Source organism: Pinus tabuliformis, chromosome 1_2 (assembly GCF_031772625.1).
Source record: "Pinus tabuliformis cultivar Carrire ecotype Pingquan chromosome 1_2, CPIR1, whole genome shotgun sequence".
In the NCBI taxonomy this organism is placed as follows: domain Eukaryota; kingdom Viridiplantae; phylum Streptophyta; class Pinopsida; order Pinales; family Pinaceae; genus Pinus; species Pinus tabuliformis.
This window is the reverse complement of record NC_142298.1, coordinates 676,192,161-676,213,910: the sequence shown is the minus strand read 5'-3', so window position 1 is coordinate 676,213,910 and position 21,750 is coordinate 676,192,161. Positions and strand designations below refer to the sequence as shown.

General features: G+C 36.7%; 1 pseudogene; it reads left to right on the top strand.

The window, feature by feature from the left end:
* The first annotated feature begins 2,116 nt into the window (after nt 1-2,116).
* LOC149207491 (uncharacterized) overlaps nt 2,117-21,750 on the top strand; it is a 67,883-nt pseudogene continuing 48,249 nt past the window's right edge.

Below are 21,750 nucleotides of genomic sequence, written 5' to 3'. Positions count from 1 at the left end.
GGGAAGATACTCCATTGTTTCTTCTTCTTCTTCTTCTAAAATGTATAGTTTGGAAGGCTTCCATCCCTTTGATTTTTGGGTATGCCCCTTTTTATTTTTTGGAAACTTTTTTCCCTAAGGACATGTATTCTTCAGTTTTTCTCATATGCTAATACTTGGGTCCATTGAAAATTTTTGTGTTTCAAATGAATGTGACTAGGTAGACCTTTTTTGAGGTCTATTTCTATGCGTATTTTGGAAAACTTAAATAGACCCTTCTCTATTGTTTCAAGGTCCATCTTTTTGAATTTTCCTAAGGTGTTTTTGATCTCTTCTAGAACCTTGTGATGCCAGAAAGGGATGGGGGTGTTTATTAACCTCACCCAAAATAGCATTGTTGAAACCACTAATTTTTTCACATCAAAATATAGAAAACAAGGGGTGATGAAGATTCCAACTCTTCCCCAAAGCTAGGGTCCCTCATTTAGAGCTTTCTCATTTCAAATTGTATAATAAAAAACCTTTTGGAGCATAAATAGATATCACAATTAGAAGTCTAGGAAGAAAATTCCAACTAATATAAAGCATTAATTTAGGCTAGAAAACATTGAATAGACAAATCACAACTTTGGATTGGAGTGCATAGAAAAGGTAGTTTACCTTTGGAAGATTAACCTCCATGGTTTGCATTTGTTCAACTTTTTCTGCATTGTAGGTCTCTCTGATGAATTGAGGTTGTTTTTCTAGATTTGGAGCCTTTCCTTGGGCCAATATTTGTAAGACAAAGATCCCCCAGCATATTTGATTCCCAATGCATCTCCTCACTGCCTTAAGTTCAAAGTTATGGTGGAGTTCTGTGAGATTCGATAGTCCTTCAACTGGAAAGAATCTTGTAGTATTTTCCTTTCAAAGAGTAGGCTTTGGGAACTGGGTAGGGATGCAAAAAATAATTTCAATAATTTTGTTTAGGCATTCCACCAATATTGAAACCACGATCCATAATAAAGAGGACATCCCATTTAAATTTTTAATGAATATCTAAAATATTTCGTAATCCAACTCTTCCAACCTATCGACCATTCGTAGACTAAGATAGAGAGGGGGGAAACCTTGTCATATAATATCTCTTCTATGCACAAACTATGACTTATTTGCATACAAGATTTCCACCATGCATGTGTTAGCAAGAGAGACAAGGGGCTGATAGAAATGGGAAAATGAAACTTGGCACTGGTGCGCATGCACAATGAAAACATATTTGGCCTACCTGGCCGCTATCACTATTACAAAATATGAGGCTCATTTTTAAAAAGTGAACCTTTTCATTAGTCGAGTAGAGAGAACAATCATGATATCATTTCAAAATTGTGCCCTCACTCTCCCTCGAAATTTGGTGACAATCTGCCACCATAGGAACACCATTTATTAGAGTACAAAACCCTAATCATTAATTAACCACTACCATGGATATTTTCGAGCTTTAAATCCTATATCTATTTCCTTCCTTCACTGAAAACTGTAATATCATCTAGAGGCAACACATGGCGAAGGTTTGTAGGAAGAAAAAAACCTAAATTCCCACATAACCTCCATCTCTCTGATTCATTCACCCAAGGCTAAATTCAAATGGATAGTGTAAATTATTTACACCTATGTAGTTAGGAATAAAGAAGAATTAAAAGTAAAAGCATTTAAAAACCCCACTTTACAGGTACATGAATGATATTAGATTAAAATGAAAGCTAATGTTAAAAATTGTTTTATTAAAACATTAAAAAAGCTACTATGTAATAAATATACACAAAACCAAACATCATAAAGTATTATATTCATATGAGGGTTCACTTCACAAATGTGAAACCCCTCAAACTAGAAAATAGGGATAACTCACGTGCAGTTTGAAATTTAATATAATTGAGAGTTGTTTATTAAATAAAATTTCATCATTTGGATCCCATTAGATCCCAACCCCTGAACATTTTTTTGTCTATCCTCACCATCTGATGGGCATAATTTTTTTATAATAAAGGGTATTTTTTAAAACTCAAAAAACATATTATTAAATCCATATTAATATTATTTCTAGTAAATCCCTAATGGGGGTGAGAATCTCAGAGCACGTGGCAAACTGAGTCCCATGGCTGCAAATAATTGGCGTGCTGGTGGAGGACTGGCCTCCCTATCCTCTCGTCTGAACTGGCGTACTGGGGGTTGTCAATGCGCTCGTGTGAAACATCTTAATGTATCGGTGAGTGTGGACAACATAGAACTAAGGAGCGGGATGGATCATTTCTATGGATTTTGTGTTGGTGTTTCAATTCATTGTTTTGCTCCTAGTTGGTATTTTGTGGGAAAACAGAAGCAACGACAATGGATTTCAGAGAAGGGTGGCGGCTATCGAGCTTCCTCTCTGAATATTGGTAGTGTAAATTTATGATTGTTCTTCTCCAAAGGCAGAACCCGTGATTTTCTGCACATACACAGTGCAGTTTAAGGTGGTTAGGGTAATTTGGTATTTCTAGCTACGTTGGAATTTAGAAGGTGTAATTTTTCTGGTCTGTTGGAGGCTGCTGGTGGTGGTATAGTTGCTGGTGTTGTTGGGGATGGTGGTGGTTATGTGTGGGATACTCTTTCTGAGGCATTTGGACTGAGAATTAGTGTTCCTTGCATCTCAATGGGTGCTTTCTTATGTGTTGTGAAGATAGTGGAATTGCCTCCGTGAAGGTTCCTGTTAGTGTCAGTCTTTCCAGCCTTCCTCCAGTGATCAAATATGCTCTTACAAAGTGGTCTCAGAGTTTCCAAGTCAAATTTTGTCATTTCAAAGAGTTTTCAAGCAAAATTTGGTCACTAGGCATTAGGTCTAGGGTTTGCTCTCACTATTTTCAAAGTTGTCCAAATGCCAATCTATGTCACTATTCAGCTGAGTCTATCATCATTCATAGGGTTTTTATTATCATCTCAGTGTCTAATGAGTCATTTTACACCTTGTCCATGCTTCAGTTGTGCCTAGGTAAGGCCATTTTCCTCTCCTAGGGTTTTGAAGCGAATTTCTCTTGGATGGTCAAATCATCGGCAAAACTTGTATCCAGATGTTCATACACCTTCCCCTATCCTTAAAGTACCTTATTAAATGCTTCCCATCCCTTAGATCCGCCAAATTCCTCATTTTCGCACAAACCCTAGTTTCTAGCTACAAACTGGCAATCTTCTAGGTTTGGCCTGTGTTTTGCCCTTTTGGACCCCTTCCCCTCGCTCAATCTCTGAGATTCCACTTTCCCCTACTTCCTAACATCCCTCCACACTCCCAAAAATTTCCCCAAGAATTTAGAAGCCCCCTATCCCCTTCATTTCGCTCCATTTCGACAAAATTCCTTGTTTCACACATCCAGACAAGTCGCACTCAAATGATGTTCTAGAGCAATAAAAGATAAATTTTGGAAAACTGAGAGAGTTTTTTGTCCATAACATGCCAAAGACGAAAAACCTCCTTCACTTTTTGCACAGGTGTTATGGTTTTGCATAAATGTCAAAATTGCAATCGCTAGATCCAAGGCGGTTGGCCAAAGCACAAAAACGAAGAAAGAGGCCCGATCCACTCCATATCTTGGCCGAGGCTTCACTGAAGGACCAAGGAACTAAATAGCCTAGCCAAAACACAAATCCCAAGAAATTTTGAGTATTTTGGGTAAATTTTGGTTTTTTCAGGCAATTTACAGGTTTTCTCCATTAACGGGTCTCACCCCCCGCGCGACCCTTCATCCTGGCAACTCCATTTTGCAAAAACTCAGCATTTCCAGATTTTTCATGAGAATTTACATATTCTCATCAATGGATTTGAGGTTTTATGAAGTTTTGGGCCTCCGGGAAGTCAAAAAACAAGCAAAAAATGACTTTCTGCCACATTTTTGAGACACAAAAAGCAGTCTTGGGAGATTGCAATTTTGGAGGAGCAAATGACCACCAAATTTAAAAATTCTAGTTGGGTTGGAAAGTAGACTCACATGCCTTTCCAACAAGCCTACTCTTGCTCAATATTTCCACCTAGAAGTGCCCCAAATGTGGTCCCAAAGGCGCGTGACCCGTCAGGCAGAGGCGCGCGACCCGTCAGGCAAACTTCTCCAAATTTTAGTGTACAGCTCAGAAAAACGCAGTTTGACCCTGTTTGACTTTTTGGGGTGGATTATTATCCTCTTTGATGTAATTAATGTACTTTTATGACACTTTTACTCTTATGTACCTCTTCTAGAAGATTCATTCATGAAAAAGGTGAAAATTAAAGGAATGAATTGGTTTCCTAGCTTATAGAGGCAAGTTGTTTTGACTGCCTAGTTTGTAGTGCTTAGTTTAGAAGTGGTTGAAACAGCTCCTAGGATAGTGAGCTAGACCTATGGAGGCAGGGAAAGAGGTTAGATGATCTATATTATGTACTTTCTTGCTCATTTTCATGGTTGGACTCTTGAGGGAAAAGCTATCATTGTATTATTCACTGTATCTCTGCAATTTTTGGCTAAGGAAGACCAGGGTTTTGCAGTCTTTTTTAAGATTCTTGTGGTTACATGTATTGATGGTGTGTTTCTCTATGTACTTGTAAGTGTGTTATGTGAATCATTTCCTTAATTTTCCTTCTGCACATTAAACAAATGAAGTGTTAAAGTAGAATTCATGACTGTCATGCTCTACTTTTAAGTTTGTTTAATTTCAATGTTTTCTACTATTTAAGGAGAATTCAAAGTTATTTTTTGCTCTCCGTAGCTCCTCACCTGTCATTCCTGACCATCCACCTCAATCAAAGGCATCAATATTGTCTCCTACCTCGCCCCAAAGAACCCCCTGCAGAAACTGTGTCCAATCCCCGCACCTAAAATTGCCATCCCCTCAATTTGCCACCAAAAACCCTAAAAACTCCAAATCAACCTTTTTGATCAGTTTACTAGCCTAAAATCAGTGTTACCCTATTGGTCATCTCATCCATTGAAGATTTCACCGAGATAGACCGGAGAGAGCCCTCTCCAGCCCCGTAGGGCTAGCTACGAGGCTAAGTGGTTTGATGTTGCCTTGAGGTTTACCTTTCTCAGCCTGAGGTGAAATTTCAAGCGCTAACAGTTCCTATGGAAGTATGTTGGTGTTGTTTGAGAGAGGTCACTTGGGGATCTTCAGCCATGGGTGAGATCAACCTATCCATTTTATCTTTATTTTCTCAAGATCTGGTGTATGAAGGGCTGGAAAATTGGAGTGCACTATTGGTGGAGTGGCAATAGTCATGTTGCAACATGTCATTGTCTATGGAGTAGTTTGGGTAATGGGAGGTCTAGGTTGTTAGTGAGGTGGTCTTACCGATTTGTAGTGGGTAAGGCCTTGAAGGTTGTCAGTGGCTCTGACACTCTTGATATGGGTACATGTAGTGTTGTTGCTGGTCTATTCAAAATATGGCCTTGCCCTCGGTGTGGGCATTCCTCCCTCCCTTCCAAGCTAGGCTCAAAGGGGCACAGGGACCAGGACATGCCAATTCAATCTGTGGAGCTAGGAATGGTGGAAGCTGGGACACACTAGTGTGGCAAGACTCTCGGTTGCTCTCAAAAGATGGGTGTTAGAGTGTGTGGTGTTTGTGGTGGTAGCGAGTAGGTGACCCTTCATGGAGGGTGGTCTTAGTAACCCTAGTGATGTGGTAGTGTGTGACATCATGGTAAAGTCAGCTTGGGGTATGGGAGATGTTCAACTCCCAGCCTGCGGGTAATTCAACATTGTTGTCTAGATAATTGTCATGAGCTAATTCAAACTTTGCTAGATTGAGTGGAGTTGGATGAAACAATCCAAAGGGAGGATCATGTTGAGCTGGTTGCCACCTTAGATAGGATGTACTACTTTCAGTGCCAGGTTAGAGAGCACGTGGTGGTGGTCTGGCATGGCCAAAACCATCTTTCAGAAAAAGTGGAAAAGTTAGAGATATTGATGGTGCACTTCAAAGGGCATTTCTAGTGCAACTTCCGCCCTCCACCTCCTCCAGGAACAACACCAGATAACCTAGCGTCCATCACGTCGGATGACAAGCATGCCCTCATGTGTTTTCTATGTGTTGTTTGTCTTTTGGTGTTTAAGGATGATTTCCTTAGTATCCTTTTTGTATTTTTGTCACATGATGGAAACAATGGTCAACACACCTAGTCAGGGTGATACCACCAGTTTTTTGTTACTCCGGATGTATATCTCTTTTGCCAGATGAATATAATTTCAACTTACAAAAAAATGATTATTTCTAATAAAGGCCCAAACAATTTACATATTTATTTAGAAGATGGAAAATTTAAAGATTTGAACAATAATTTCGACTTTGTAAATATGGATATGAGCTACTCCACCTTAATACCATTGTTTAAATGATTCATAATAAAACCTTGACTAATTCTAGCATCTTGATTAATGAGTTGATTTTCTTCTTTATTAAATCTATGTGAATAAATTTCATGTGTTGAATTTTTTTTATTGTAATTTTTTTTTTTTGCATAAGTTTATTGAAAAACATTAATTTTTTTGAAATACATTTCACGTGAAATGCATTTCATATTTTAGGGTTGTGTTATACTTTGAATTTTTTTACTAATGTGACGTGGAGATAAAATCAAATAATAATTAAATTATTGTATATAAGTTATCAGGTACATAAATGGTTATATTCTAAGGAGATATTGACGAGGCAATAAAAATGAATTTATTAATTTATTTAAAGCACCATGTAAAAAACTAATTCTATTTTTTCTTTTATGATGTAGGAAAATAAATTCAAAAGAGATTAAATATTTGAACATAGGTAGTTCAACAAATGGATAATGTATTTTGATACACTATATGGATTTAAGGAGAAATAAATTAATGTAATTAATTATTATCATAGGGTTTCTATGGGAGGTTACGAAATAGAATAGTAACCAACTCTCATAAAGATATAAAGGTTATAAAAATAATTAAATCATGAGATAGTTGGCTTTGGATGTGAAACCTTATTGTTTTGAAGGAATAACATACATATTGTGTTGGTCTTCTTCATTATGAAAGTGGGATTTTAATATATTTTATTATTATTCATTTTGTTTTCTTTCATGTGTTATTTTTTATTTTATATTTGTATTTACTAGTAAACGTGAATGATTATTGATTTGACATGATCATATAGTAAATATTTCATACATATTTGATTTAATACTTCTTAATATATACTATTTAGAGGGTTTAAAGTAGAATTTGAGTGATATGACGCAGGTGGGAATTATACCTATACACACTATTTATGTTTTCCTTCCATGGTTCATTTGAATAATAATGATACCAATTCTATTCTATTTTTCTTATTTATTTTACACTGTTGTTCTTTCATTTTATCTTGTTTTACTGGCATACATGAACAATCAATGATGATATGACATGATCACATTATTAGTCCTTCATACATATTATTGATTTAATATTTATCAAATATAAATTATTTAGAAAAATTTAAGTCAAAATTTTGATTTATTTGTCGCATATTGAAATGATATATGTACATGATATCATATCTTTTACTGCACATTTCAATTGGATATATACATCAACATATTCTAAATTTTCTTATTTGTCTGTTGTTTTTATTTTAAATCTAATTTTATTTCTAACCATCATGTTATATTAGGATCGTGATGCATATTTGGAATTTATATTTTAGTCATTATTTATTTATCTATTAAATAAGTTTCACATATTCTAAGCCTTAACACCTATATTTTCTTAAAAAATATTTTATTTATAATCTAGTCTATCATTAATTAAAGGATATTTTTATTGTAATATTTGCATTCCTATATAGATAGCATCAAATACATGGAATACCCCTTGTGGTTGAAGAGGATCTATCTCAAAGAAAGAGGATAATTAGATCCTCATTGGATTCCTTTAAGTTTATTTCTTGTCACTATAAATAATCTAAGAGTCAACGTCTTATCACAAGGGTGACCAGGGTTTAATCACCAACAACGATGCCAAAAAATGGTGTTAACATCATCTATCTTCTATTTTTGTAGGAATATTACATTATTTTGGTTGTTATAAAATAAATAAAATGTTCTTACGTTTCAAAACTATTTATTTTTTTATCGAAGAGAAAAGACGCAAACTTCTAATGCAGAAAAATATAAACCCTCATCTATCCTAGAAACAGATTGAAAACTCTTCGCATTTTAATGCCCCATCCGACTGACAATAAGAATGACATTTTGATTAATCATATAAGATCCTCGTATAAAGGTTGATGAATCAAGTCATTATTAAAATATAAGACATTCTTTTCTACCCTTTAGTATGCTCAATCCATATGGTAATGAATTACATTACATTGATCATAGCTTGATATGTGTCTCGTCCTTTATTTGGGTAGTTCAAAACCATATATAAATTATTATATTCTTACAGTTATTTATTAAGATATTGTACCATTTTTAAAAACACAAGTATGACATTCATCTCAGAGTAAATTTGAACTAACAATGTTGAGACTAGTTATTCGGGATATTTGTTTCCCCTTTTGTTTTTTCGAGATGATTTTCCAATATCGAATGTTACAATACTACTAGCAAGCATTCATAGCCTCAGTGGAGTCATCCACTATCCTAACTAAAGAAATTCCACCACATTTTCATTCACATATAACCATATGTTGCAAAAGATTTGATTTTCTTTCATTGTAAAAAATTTGGGTTGATAATGCACTTGGATTCGACCCAATACCACTGACCCTGCTCTGTTGCTAACAAGCGTTCATAGTCTTGGTGGAGATATCAAAATTCCCCATTTTGGAGTAACCTAAATAATTATGGGATGATTATGCACTAGGATAACCCAATACCATTGACCTTGCTCTGCTGCCAACGAGCATTCGTAGCCCTGGTGAAGATATCAGCATTCACCATTTTGAAGCAACTTACTTAATTATGGGATGATTATACACTAGGATAGCCTAGTATCACTGATATTTCTCCAATACTAGCAAGATTCCATAGCCACAATAGATTTATATGCTTTCCCTATTTTGAAAAAGGATTAGTTTCTATTAATAAAAAATAGTACTTGTGATCAAGGAAGGTCACATGCATGGAGTATAAGTATATATAACTAGTACAACAAATAGTCTTAGTATAATTAGATTTTAAAAATATAAAATTTTGTGTTTATGAGGTTATTATTCATAAGGTAATATAACCTCTCATGATATTCATGTGTAAGACTTGAGTGAATAAAACAAAGATTTGGTCAAGAAATACTCAAGATTAACTTTGAAACTAGTAGAGGGATGGTGTCTAAGCCTTTTTAGCAAAACTAATTACCCTTAAACCTTCTAGTATGAACAAAATAAATAGTGCTATTTGCAAAACTCATTAATATGATATATACTAGGAAGGAACTTCAATCCATAACTCATTATTTTTCAGATCACTTAAGGTTTTTTAATGTGCAAGGATTTCATATTTATTCATTTTTAGTTTTACATCCATAAAGTATATGTAATCAAAATAATAAAAGGTTTTTTTTGTACAAAATTTATATACATTTGTGTTTTTCAATATCAAAACTAATCAAAGAAATAAAAAATCCAATGCAACTAGGTTAAAAACTTACTAATTCAAAACCCCCTAGTTATGGGCTCCATGCCTATCCAAAATAATAGTATTGTAAGTGAATTCAAAAAGAAGTTATTTCACCTAATCTAAATCCCAAGAATATGTAGATGTATAGGTAATAATATATTAATGTTCTTTGAAAAACCCATCCATCCAGTCTTCCACAAAGTAATTAGTACTTTGTGTGAATGTTCAATTGATAAAACCTTTCAAGCATAAAATTTCCTACATAGGAATACTTTTCATAAAATCCCTTTTCATTGCTTTCTAAAATTGTAAGAAGTTTAGTCCCATGAAAATTCATATATTTGTGGAATTATTGCACATTATGATTGTTATAAGAAAAGGGGAAATCAAGACTGTCAAATTCATTATCCTTTACATAACTATCATAGACAGGTTCATTATTAGGAAAATTAAAAATTGTTATGTTAATTACATGCCCATGTTGATTATGCTTATTAGTATCAAAAGTATCATAATTACACAATGATTGTAAATTGGAACTTGTATATGAATCATCACCTATTTCAAGATTACAATAGGAGATTAATTTTTCATGATCATATTCATCATATATTGGTTATTTATAATAATCGACATGAACATCAAATAAAACAAAATCAAAATTATTGAAAACATCATCACATGCCTTTTCATTTGTAGGAGATGACCAAGAGACCAAATCATATGATTGGAAATCATTATGATCAATTAATTGTTGAAGTTTATATAATGTGGATTACTTCTAATTAGGTGTCTTATATTTGTCTTATTAAAAAAAAATTCTTCACAAACTTCATTATTACTATGATCAGGGAAGTCAAATAGGGATAAACCAAATTCAATATTGGTCATTAAATTCTGACATTCTTTAACACATAAATGTATTCCTTAATTTATAATAGAAGGATTTTCCTTGTAACTAAAAAAATGTTATTATCATGTCCTATTCAGTGATACATTCAATTTGTAAAGCAAGAGAGAATAAAAATGTCTCTTTAGAATCATTTGATTCATCCTACCAACTTACAACTTCGTATTCTTCATGACTGATATAATGTTTTCTTTCTTGAAATGCTAAATTAGATTTATCAACATGTTCATTCAAATCAAAATAATATTCACTAAGTGATTTAGAGGGTTACATAAATATATAATGTTCATGAAATATTACATGAAAATCCTTCAAATAAGAGATGCTCCCAGGAGAAATTTCCTTGTACCATTTTCGTGTGTCACCTTCTGGCGAGAACATGAACAACTTCATTTGAATGTATTATTCATAAACTTCAATACCCTATATATAGTCATGACAATCATTCAAATGTTGACCAGGGACATCATCATCATCATCTTCTTGAAACTAAGGGAGATAGTTTTCCCATACATTTGTCTCAGGCATATCATTACGAAAACTAGGTATATTAGAAAAATTAAGAATATTGAATCATGAAGATACTAAATATGCAAATGAAAAAGCCATGGAAAGAACATAAGTAAAATAGGAGTCACAAAGTGACAATTTAAACAAAGAAATATTTTCTTGGAACTTCCAAAAAAAAAAATTGGTGTGTTCCTATTCACCACCAAGTCACATACTTAATCATTTGTCATTTACCAGGGAAATGAAATTTTCAAACTTCACTTTCGAATAATGGCTCCAAAAAGGATGTTGACTCTCAGATTTTCCTTGGAAACAAGAAGAAACACTAAAGGAATCTAGTGAGGATCCAATGATCTTCCCACTTTAGAATGGATATGAGACCTCTCCAACCTATTGTAGCGGCTACAAACACCCTCCAAAATTTTGCCTTAGCCCGTTTTGGAGCCCCCCTACCAACCTTGCACATCAGTTTGCCTTGCTTCATCAAGTTCACAAGCTTCAGTGTTTTTCTTGCACAAAGGCAGCTTGTCGATCATAGTTTGATGCATTCCCCTCACTGGTTGTTCACCCAGACTTGGTCTAGCTACAGGTTGAGCATCTTCCCCAAGAAAATTGGGCATTTCTAGAGGGCAACCAAACTTCCCTCCAGAAATTACGCAATCCTAACTGGCAGCCTGCTAGGCTCCCATATTACACAATTCTGCCAGTTAACCCTCACAGCAGGAATTGTGCAATTTTCCCTAGCAGGGTTGCTCAGGCCAAAATTTGCGTAAATCTGGGATGCAGTCAGATGCTCTTCCCAGAAATTGCGCAAATCTCCTGGGCAGTCAGCCCATCTCCTAGCCAGAAATGCGCATTTCCTTCAAGTAGTCGAACAACCTCTTGCATGTTCAGCTAAGTTGATCGGTTCCCTCCAAGACTGAGCAAAAAAGACTGCATGCATGGGCTACTTCTCCCAAGGCATCATGCAAAGGCATCCCTTGTTTCAGGGATCTACGTTTAGTAGTTGGAGGTCACATGCAAGAATCATTTCAGAAACCTCCCACCAAGTGTCGCTTTCCCTAGATTTGTGGCATGCACGTCACAACCTCAATGTTCTCAAAACTTTTATAGCACCATTTACCACTCTTGGTATATATGATGCTTTGTTTATGGCCTAGGGCAACCCCTCCTTCCAGACTTGGTCCAAATATATAAAAACAGTGTTTTATTCCCTGTATGCTACTTTGTCCTGAGATAAAAGCGTGTACACGTGGGTCAGTCAATACCCAACCCGCGTATATGTATTAAAACACTTAAAAAATTAAATTTCCTTAATTTTGGGTGGAGTTCACGGGTTTTACCTATTGGTTACCTCCTATTGCCCATGGCCCAACTATTTCCCCAACTAAAAAAATAATTGCGAGAGGTATAAATAGACCTCTATGGGAAGGCCTTAAGGAGGGAGAGAAGAGATAGAGTTACTATACTGAGATTATCCTTGACCGAGTCTGATGAATCCCTATGCCTCATGCACTTACCCAAGCTTCAGGAAACCCTTGTTTCCTTGATTATAGATATCCTTTCTTTTGCTTGAGATATCATGGTGTTGGTGATGGAAGAAGATTGTTGAAGGCTGGGATAGGACGAATATGGAGAATGGTTCCACTTGGAGCCAAAGAAAGACTCAGGTGAATTCTCTCCATGTTATTTATAGCATACTAAAATAAAAGAAATGTTGTCTTATTTTCAAAATTAACTATGTATATGCATCAAATTTTGTTTTAATTCATATATGAATGTCGTTTTGATGTATAATCAATCATTTATTTACATGTTATAAAGTCAATTTCATGAATATGCTTTACTTCTATACTCTTATGTATGTTCGAATTGAATGATTTTCAGGTTTGAAGAACATCGAGAGTTGCAGAGGGTTTGAACACTATGGGACCTACTAGAACGAAGGAAATCTGGGTACGGTCACTCTTACATAGTTTGATAATATAAGCATCTTGCCTAAGTTATTTGAGTATTTCTTATTGTAGTTTGATTCTGCTTTGTTGGGGTTCTAACCCAAAGCCCTAGGGTGCTTTCACTTGAAACAGAATTGGCGACTCCACTGGGGATAACAATATCGTTATTCCTGGTTTGGGTTCTTCATTCTCAATCAGGGCTCAGTCTTTTGTTTGCTTTTGGTTACATTCTTATTTGGTCTACTAGAGTCCCAAGCCTCAAGTTTGATCTTTTGGATTAGACTTTGTTTTTTATTTTTTCTTGCAAAGCTTTGTATACACTCTTTACTTTGTTTACAGTCATGTATAAATGCTTGTTTTTGTAAAGTGAATTCACGTATATGTGATTTTCCTGTGTCAGGAGCGCATGTGCACACCCCTATGTTTGCACACAGTCGCGTATACAAATTTTTGCATTGTTTTTTTAAATCTTTCAGCCTAGATAGATTTCTTACCTGGTCTTTTCAGTCTCTGTGTGGTCAATTGATGTCTGAAGAATTTAATTATTCTACAAGCTTATTGTTTTGAAGTGTCTTCTTCATTGAAAATATTTGGCTTAGGTTTGCTTCTTTAGCAAGTTTGTAATTTGTGTTTTGGCACACAAGACTTCATCATGAAGTTCTTGCTTGTTCTAGTCCTCTAGAACACGCGATTATTTTCAGTTTTAGTGTCAAGCTTGGATTTCAAATCTACTTTCTTTGCTCTCCTTTGTTTTGTGGCTTCATAGCTTTTCGTGCTTTTTGAAAGTCTTTTTGACGAATTTGGAAGTATTTCTTTCTCGGCTTCTTGGTCAATTTGTCAAACTCTTTGCTGCTATTTGCGTCGTTTTGTACAAGTTGAAGTCTTTTTGCTCAAGTTTTCATTCATTTTTGAGTTTGTAACTTGCAAAGACTCCTTGTGCTTTTTTTTCGATCTTTTGAGTTTTCGTAGCATTTTGGTGATTTCAAAAAGTTGTTTTGGTTGCTTCTTTAAAAAAGAAAAGATCTCAAAAAACTTTGTTTTTGTTTTTCTTTTGCCAAGTTTGGTTTATGGTTTCTTTTTGTTGTTGAAAGTGAATTGCGATCTTTTACAATTTGCACTTCTTGTTTGGAGAAAATTTTGTGTTCAATATTTGTATCCTCTTCAGTACTTAAGTTGGCTCATTGTTAGTTATAAACAATTTCTTTTGCTTTTTAAGTGTTATTTAGGATCTTGCATCTCCATGATATCTTGCATTAGGGTAGTTTGCATTGTTAAAGAATTCCTAGTCTTTTAGTTTTTGGGTGTGTGAAGTGCGTTTCAAGAAAAGAAGAGAAAAATTACATTTCTTTGTAGAAGTTTCGTAGAACTCGTATAGAGATCTCTTTTTCATCGAAGAAAAATGATTGCATTCATGTAGTTAGTTTTTCATTTATTTCTATAGCGTCATACAAACATCGTTGGTTTCACTCCCATCTTTACCCTTGACTTAAATAACAACCATTAAAATCAAGCTATTAATTAAAATAAAATAGAACTTTTATGTTGTCATCAGAATACACCAACAAGTTTAGGTTTATTAGGGCCTTGGATTAGGCGAGAGGAGAGTTAACTCTCCAAGGCCGCTCAAAATTACAAAAAATAGAAGTTTGATTAATGAGCGAAATCCAATAGCGTCAGCGAGACTGGGAAAGTTCCGTAACTAGGAGTAAAGCATGAGGGAGAGTGAAGATAAGGATGAGAGGTACCCCCTCTCTTACTTGTTGGATCCTGCCTCATGACTATTCCGCCCGGCTTCTAATACGAGTTGGTGACCATAGTTTCCTATCCTAGGGATCACACATGTGGCTGCGAAGGGGAATCCCATGGCACCTAAGGCTGACATTGTATCACGTTCAATAGTACTTTTGGAGGGTACCCTTGCGAAGCTTGGGTGCTTGCACTGGCAAAGGCTATTGTCTGGAGGTTAGCGTAACTGCCTCTGATACCTTTGCTAGTAGGCCTGGGGCGTAATTACCCCAATCTATTTTTGACAGGCCCTTGTTATTAACTTTCTTGTATTTTGATGTCTAGTCCTAATCACCCAGAGTAGAAATACTCGAGAATTGTTTGATTGCTGATATCTTTAGGGACTTTTTAGTGAGTGTTATTTGCTCATAGTCATCCTAGCTTTATAATTTTTTGAGTCTTTAAGTAGATCTTTTAAATTATTCAAAGTGGCCGATCGACCATATCGACGGTCTAGGAGACTTTGTGGGCTATCACCTACGAGTCTGGAGCCTTCTCCTAGAAGGCATAGGAGAAATTCTGCCAGTGGTTTTCAACCAGTGGCAGCTGGCGCATCGAAGGTTGATCCTCCGCTTGGGGTCATTAATTCACAAGATAGAGTTGGCACCAGTAGATAGTTAGAGAGGAACACACCAGTTCTTTCTCGAGTCCTTTTTCAGTGGGAAGATAATATCGAAGTTGAAGAGCTTTCAGAGTCGGTTGCAGTTCTAATTTCTCCTCTTCCTCCTAATAATCTAGACATTATATTGTACGTCAAAACCCTGACTCATAGGCGTTCGAACCCAGGTTTACACCCATTTATTCCTTTGATGACCACTGCTGGATGCATGGCATCTATGACGAGTGTTGAGAGTGTGTAGACTCCCATATCTGTACAAGGAGGAGGAACTATTTCCATCCCTTCTATTACTTCCAGCACGGGTATATTTGGGTCTACTTCCATTCCGTCAATGAGTGGAAGTTCTCAGGCTACTGTATCTAGTTTTGGATTTATCCCTTATGGAATGCCGTCTCACGGGATTCCTTCAGTTCCTTTGAACATACCATCAACTGCCTCCACATCCATGATAAGCGGATCGACTTCTTTTTAGGGTTTCCCATTTTGAAGTGGTCATATACCACACTCCAATCCAATAGTAGGGTCATGCCTTTTTCCTTTACAAGTCAAGGTAATAACCCATTCCAGAGTTGGAAAAACCCTGCAGTTAGTGGGATAGGAGCTGGGAATTAATTTTATTCCGCCCAACAAGGGAATGTGCCGTATTCTTCAGTTAATTCGTTTTCAAATTTTCCACCCTTTACTAATACATGGAATCCTTATTAGGGGCTATCAGCTCCTTTTAACACTTCGTTAGGGGGTAACTTCACTAGTTACATAGGATTTTCAGTAGGATTTGGTCAAATTCCAAATTTTACTGGACCACAAGAAGCACCTTTTGGCTCGGTAGGCTCTACAAGTTACTTTAGGTAAATTGGTGTTTTTCAAAATCCAAGTCATTCTTTTCAGACCTTTGGAAACCCCGCCCGCATTGGATGGAATTCCCAAGGTCCGCCACGACTCCCTTTTTTGGCCACGCTGAACTTGCTAGAATTAACTAAAGTGACAAATGATTTGATTTGGTACAATCTGGCTTGGCCTCTAGTCCCAACTAAAATTCCCTTAGATATCCCAAAATTCGAAGGGAAGAGTGCTGAATATCCGAGAGACCACGTAACCACATTTCACTTATGGTGCTCATCCAAATCCTTGATAGATGATTCGATTAGGTTGAGGTTATTTCAGTGCACCCTAACAGGAAATGGGGCCAAATTATATATAGAGTTGTCGGGGGGCACCTATACTTCTTTTTTAAATTTGGCTAATGTCTTTTTGAACCATTTTCAATTGCCTGTCCGATATGAAGCTGGAACTGAACTTCTGGCTAACTTTCAACAAGACACTGCAACTCACATTTCAGATCACATCCAGGAATGGAGGAGGAGGAAAAGGCTTATCAAAGCTGAAATCCTGCCAGAGTTCCTTCTCAAATGGTTTCTCAAATCATTACAACCTAAGATCTCAAAGGATGTGTCTCTCTCCGGTGTTTATATGGAAGAGCAGGCCATTTTCAGAGCCCAACAATTGGAACTGATATATTCTCAGTCTAGGGTTCTTCAGAAAATTCTACCTGATGCTCCTAGATCTAAGGTTGATTTAGCCAAACCGAAACCAGGTCCCCATGCTGATGGTATAGTCAGATCGATTGATGTTAACGTGGTGAACCTATTGAATCAATTACAACAGTTGTCTCTACAAACTGCTTCTTCTACCCAGGCAACACTGTCTGTACCTACACCTTCCCAACCTACCTCTATAAACATCGTCCAGACCACTAACCCCAAAGGAAATCAACAATTTGATAGGAATTAAGAAGAATAACCAGGAAGGAAAAGGAAATGCAAACAAACCTAGCAATGATGTCGGAGAGGGTAGGAAAGAGTCCAAGAAAAATGTAAAATTTCCATGCAGGTTATGCAATGGAGATCATTTGACTCATCTCTACCCTAAGATGCAAGACGCTCAATGCTTATTAGTACAATAAGGGTCCTCTAGATCCTAAGCTATTCTAACTAACCATTTTCCCCAAGGGCAACAATTACTTGTTGGTGCAAATTCTAATATTGGTACCTCTGTCGGGGACAACCAGGAAGGGGAAAATTCGTCAAATGTTTATATGATGAGCTCTCATATAGACATCACTATGCAAGCACAGGATTATTGTGAATCAGAAACATCTAAGGCTAAATATGTTCCCAAAGACACAAAACCACTTCATATTGAGCGACCCTCTATTGAGTCTATACCTGGGATACCGAAAGGCTCTGCAAAGCGCTCAACTATTAACCCTAATGATAGGGCAGACCAGTACTACTCGATTGTAGAAGATCTGGCTCAAATTCCTTGTACTATGTCAGCATTGGAGGTACTCTAGTCATTCCCTGCTCAGAGAAGTGCTTTTCTTTGGGCAATTAGCACAGTAGACCCAAAGAATTCTTTAGTGGTCACTTTTTATATGTTGAATGTCAAAAAGAGACTTCCTCACCATATGGCTTTCTAGATAAAGTCCACATATTGAAAGACCAATATTTTTCGGACTGTTATAGATGAGGGAGCTTCCACATGTGTGATGTCTATGTCATGTTGGAAGGCCATTGGATCACCTTCAGTTGTTCCTTCGCCGACTCTTTTGACGACATTTGATGGACATTCTCATAGGCCACACAAGATTATCCCAACATTTCCTATCTGTGTTGGGGGAATGGTAGTGAATATTGAGGTAGAAATCATCAATGTGAACATGGATTATAACCTCCTCTTAGGCAGGAATTGGATTTATGAGATGGATGCCATAGTTTCATTATTATTCCGCATCCTCTGTTTTCCTCATGAGGGGAGGATTTTTAGAGTTGATCAGTTAGATTATTCTCTAGGTGACTCTCATGCAACTTCAGATTCTACCATTCCATTGGTGGACAATCCCCATCAACCTATTGAGAATTTAGGAGTTGGGATGTACTCTCCCTTAATGGGTATATTTGAACTCCATGCTCCTACAGCTAGAATTAATGCGATTTCATCCTCTAGGGGACCTTCTCGGAAAGAGTTCTTTCGAACTCGTTATTTTTCGGACACTTGGCCCTTACCTTCATCTACCACCACATTAGATGGAGGGCAGGTAGGTGGAATGGCATTTCCCATGTCTGCAGCAGAACTCGCTTATCAATCTATAGTTAACTCTATAGACAACCATCCCACTCCTTCTTCACTAGAGGAGTTAGATGGTGATGTGGCTCTAGCTTGGACCCTCGATTCTACTTCAGTTCTGGATTGCTTGGATACAGTCTGACCATCTGAAGAAGAAATTTTGGAAGCAATGATGGGTGTGGATCGACCAATGGGATGATTTACATCATCGTTCATATTCTCTCCCTCCATTATATGAAGTTGAACCTAGTTTGTCCAATCTGTCTACTAGTGATGTTTATATAGTTTCAAACCCTTTGGCTCCAGCACATTTTTCTGCTAAAGGTAACATGTCGGTTATCTCACAAACTGTACTTGTGAACATCTCTAGGAATCCTAACACAATCGAAAATTTCTTCATCGGAGCTGACTATTCCGCTGAAGAAATTCAAATCTACACTAATATCTTCAAATAATTTCGAGATGTGTTCACTTGGTCTTATGAGGAAATCCCTGGAATTGATCCATCTATAGTCCAGCATGAGATCAAGACATACGAAAACGCCAAACCTATTCATCAAAAACTTCGATCGGTCAATCCTCGAAAAGCGGCAGCTATTAAAGCTAAATTTGAAAAGCTGCTTAAGGTGGGTTTCATATACCCCGTTCCTCTAACTGAGTGGGTTTCCAACCTAGTCTCGGTAGATAACAAGCAAGGAACGATCCGAGTATGTATCGACTTGAGGGATTTAAATAAATCTTGTCCAAAAGACAATTACCCCACGCATTTTATTGATCAAATTGTTGATGAATGTGCAGGTAATGAAATTTTTCCGTTCATGGACGGATTCTTTGGTTACAATCAAATTACTATCCGTCCAAAGGATCAACACAAGACAACCTTTATTTTTCCTTGGGGCATGTTTTCATACAAGAAGATGCCTTTTGGCCTTAAAAATGTTGTAGCTACTTTTTAGCGGGCCATGTCTTATGCTTTCCACGACATAAAACATGTTATCGAAGCATACTTGGATGGCTTAGCTTCTCATTCTTGCAAGAGAATTGATCATCCCAGGCACCTTCAATTAGTCTTTGAGAGATGTCATTTTTATAAAATCCAGTTGAATTCGAATAAGTGTGATTTTGCGGTCACATCCAGTTTGCTGTTAGGATTCATTGTATCGACTGAAGGGATTTGAGTTGATCCTTTCAAGGTTGAGGCAATAATTTAGTTGACTCCCCCATCTTCCATATGTCAACTTCAAAGTCTCCATGGAAAGGTAAATTTCTTGAGGATATTTATAGCAAATTACGCCATGATTACCAAATGATTTATGTGTTTGCTTAATAAAGGAGTTCCATTTTTATGGGACGATTTCGCGCAACGATATTTTGATGCTTTGAAAAAAAAATTAACCTCTACTCCATTATTGAGTCCACCAGATTATGGCAGAGATTTCCTTTTGTATCTCATTGCGGAAAAATCAACCATCGGTATGGTTTTGGTTCAGGAGGATGATGCTCTCAGTGAGCATGTAATCTAGTACTTGAGTCGAGGCTTAGTAGGACCAGAGCTACGCTATTCTCCCATTGAGAAATTGGCCTTGGCAGCTGTCCATGTTGTTAAGCAGCTTCTTCATTACATTCTGCTTCGAAAAACATTCGTCTTAGCGGCTATCAATCCTTTTCAGTTTGTCCTCAGTAGGCAAGTGATTGGGGGCAAGTATAATAAATGGATTGTTATTCTGCAAGGGTTCAATCTCGAATTGTTGTCAGCTAAATCTAAGAAGTCATTAGTTTTTACAGAATTGATTTTGGAGTTGCCTTGTGAGGAAGCTATTGTTTATGAGGAAAATTTCCCCGACAAACATTTATTCCTCATTTCTTCATAGGATCCCTGGTACAGAGATATCATTATATATCTTCGAAGTTTCCACCTGCTTTCTCCAAAGATGAGCATCGAAAGTTACGTCACCTTGCCAAAAACTATGTTATTATTGGTGATACATTATATCACATAGGGGTTGACTCAATCCTTAGGTATTTCTTAACTTTGGAAGAAACCAAGTCAGTAATTAATGATTGCCACAGTGGAGCTTGTGGTGGTCATCTATTAGGTCTTGCAACAACCTAAATTTTTTTGTGAGAACACTACTTTTGGCCTTCAATTTTAAAACACTGTATTGAAGCGGTCAAATGTTGCTATCCTTGTCAAGTTTATACTCGGAAAATGCGTGTGCATCCATCTCCACTTTTCCCTCTTATCACTGTTGGTCCATTTACGAAGTGGGGCATTGATTTTACTACTTGTAATCTACCTTCGACAGGGAATCACAAGTACATCATTGTGGCCGTAGACTACTTTACGAAGTGGGCTAAGGCCATGCCTACTTTAAAAAATGATAGTGAGACAACAACCTTGTTTCTCTTCAACCAGGTTATTTCACGATTTGGTATTCCAAGGGAGATTGTCACTGACCATGGCAGTCACTTCCAAAATCAACTGATGACCAAATTGGCTCTCAAGTTGGGCTTACGGTAGGAGCATTCATCTCCATATTATCCTCAGGCCAATGGGAAGGTTGAAGTCGTGAATAATTCCCTTAAGACCATCCTGCAAAGGACAATTGATAAAACTCGATCCAATTGGCAAATCACATTGTATCCGACACTTTTGGCATACCGAACCTCAGTTAAGACTGCCACTAGTTTTACTCCTTTTTAACTAGTTTACGGGTTGGAATCTATCTTCCCTATCGAATGTGAAATTCCATCCCTTAAGCTAGCTGTAGAACTTCTTTCGGGGACATCTAGTCTCAAAGAACACCTCGTTCATTTGGAACATCTTGACGAGCAGCGTCGAGATGTAGCCATAATAAATGAAGCCCATAAGAAGAGGATTAAAACTCAATATGATAAAGTTGTTCGTCCTCGGGTATTTTCTGAAGGCGACCTTATCTTAGTCTATGACCAAGACAAAGACGCCCTGGGGGCAGGCAAGTTCAAATCTATGTGGTATGGTGCCTTTATAGTCAAGCATGTTTTGAAAAAAGGGGCTTATGAATTAATTGACTTTCAAGGGAACAAGCTGGCAGAGCCCAGAATAGCATAAAGGACTCTCTCTGTCTCAGCTGCCGTCTCTTCGAACCCTCTTCCACGACACCTGTGCCTCGAAAATCCATCAGGTCTCACTAGACCCACATCTGGAACATGGTCATTATATTTTGTCAGTATTTTATCTCATCAAAAATATATATTTTTTAAGTTCATTTCATA